Source organism: Cebus imitator, unplaced genomic scaffold (assembly GCF_001604975.1).
Source record: "Cebus imitator isolate Cc_AM_T3 unplaced genomic scaffold, Cebus_imitator-1.0 Scaffold1712, whole genome shotgun sequence".
Classification (NCBI taxonomy): domain Eukaryota; kingdom Metazoa; phylum Chordata; class Mammalia; order Primates; family Cebidae; genus Cebus; species Cebus imitator.
In genome coordinates, this window is record NW_016109027.1 from 50,952 (window position 1) to 53,385 (window position 2,434).

The following is a 2,434-nucleotide window of genomic DNA, read 5'->3' on the forward strand; positions in this document are numbered from 1 at the left end:
AGGATGGTCTCGATCTCTTGACCTCGTGATCCACCCGCCTCGGCCTCCCAAAGTGCTGGGATTACAGGCTTGAGCCACCGCGCCCGGCCCATTATGTCTATTTTTAATGCTTCTGTTTTAACATAGTACTGATAGTCCTAGGCAGAACAATTAGGCAAGAAAATTTTTGAAAAGACATCCAGCCAGATGCAGTGGCTCATGTCTGTAATCCCAGCACTTTCGGAGACTGAGGTGGGAGGATCGATTAGCCAGATAAGGAAAATGCACACCTATACTGTCAGATACTTGGGAGGCTAAGATAAGAGAACTGCTTGAGCCCAAGGGCTAAGGCTGCAGTGATCCATGACTGCACCACTGCACTCTAGTCCGAGTGGCAGAATGAGACCTTGTCTCAATGGAAAAAAAGGAGAAAAAAGGGCATCCAAATTGAAAGGAAAGCTGTAAAAATGTCAGTTTTTAGATGGCATTATATTTCACATAGAAAAGCATGAATAGTATACCAAAAGACTTTTTCAGCTAATAAACATACTTGGTGAATTAGAGAAATATAAAATTAACATACAAATCATTTGCATTTCCATACACTAACAACAAACTGCCAAATAAAAAAGTAAAAATAATAATCTCATTGAAATAGCATTAATAATAAATTTCTTAGCAATATATTTAACCAGGGTGAAAAATCTTTATATTGAAATATTTAAGATATTAATAAAAAAATTGAAGATGACATAAATAAATGCAAAAATATTTCATGTTTATGGATTAAGAAGATAAATATTGTTAAAGTGTCAAATTATTTAAAGTAATCTATAAATTCAATACATGCCCTATCAAAATTCCAGTAACATTTTTTAAACTAATAGAATATGCAATCCTGAAATTTATATGAAACTACAAAAGACTTGCTTTGAATAGCCAAGGCAGTTTTAGGAATAAGAACAAACCAGGGGGCATTATACTTTTTGATTTCAAACTACATTTGAAGACTATTGTAATAAAAACAGGATGGTCTGTGCATACTAATGCATACCATAATCAATGGAACAGAATGGAGAGCCCAGAAACAAATCCATCTATATAAGATCTACTTATCCTTAACAGTAAGGCACTGAGAATATGCACTGCAGAATATATAGTCTCTTCCATATTTGCTTCTGGGAAAACTAAATACCCACATGTAAAAAAATAAAATTAGAACATTTTTCTGACACTATATTTGAAAATTAACTAAATATAAAATACTCTAATGTAAGACATAATTCCCTAAAATTTTTTAAAGAAAACACATGAAGAAACTTTAATATTGGTCTGGAAAATTAACTTCTGGATACAACAGCAAAAGTGCAATTAAAGCAAATAAAAATGAGTTGGACTGCATGAAACTAAAAAGCTTCTGCACCACCAAGGGAACAATAAAATAAGAAAACTATATCCGCTTAAGTTGTTAGTATCCAAAACATTTAAGAAACTCATATGAATCAAAGGCAAAAATTATAATAATAATTGTAATAATAATAACAAGACTGAAAAATAAGCCAAAGACTATATAGATGATTTTCAATGAAAACATACAATTGGCCAACAGGCATAGAGAAAGGTGCTCAGTATCACCAATCTGGCAGTTGCAAATTAAAACCATGGTGAGATATTACTTCACACACATTAGAATTGCTACTATCAAAAATAAAAGTTATAACAAGTATTAACAAGTATATTTTCTTAAAATGTTGTACATTCCTGGAGACTTGCAATGTTTTAGTGTCATGATGAAAACCACTATAAAGGTTCTTTAAAAAAATTTAACAGTACTACTATACAATCCAGCTATCCCATTTCTGCATATACAGTAAATTTAGTATTTCAAATAAACATCTGCACCTCCATGTTTCTTGAATCATTATTGACAATTGCCACGATATGAAACAAACCTAAAATGTTTCTGTAAAGAAAACATGCTATATACACTAAATAGATTATTATTCATCCCTAAAAAATAATAAAACATTTCCATTTTGACAACATGTATAGACCCAGATAACATTATGCTAAGTGAAATATGCCAGACACAGAAAGACAAATACTATATGATCTACTTTTACAAAGAAAATAAAAATGTTGAACTCTTAGAAGCAGAGAGTATAAAGATGGATGGTAGGGCCTGGCTGGAGGCAGGGAAAATGAGAGATGTTGTTCAAATGGTATGAATTACTAATTATAAAACAAGTTATTGTGGCCTAATATACAGCTTTATCACTATAGTTTATGTATGCTGAAAATTTGCTTACAGATCTGATTTGTTCTCACTACACAAAAGGTAACTATGTAAGGTGACAGATATGTTTGTTCATTAATTTGATTGTATTAACCATCTCACTATGTATATACATATAAAATTGTATTTATTGTACACAATGTATATACATACATTGTA

General features: G+C 31.5%; 1 protein-coding gene across 1 annotated transcript in view; it reads right to left on the reverse strand.

The window, feature by feature from the left end:
- LOC108299090 (zinc finger protein 736-like) overlaps nt 1–2,434 on the reverse strand; it is a 16,023-nt gene that overhangs the window by 11,916 nt on the left and 1,673 nt on the right. The window lies entirely within an intron of this gene.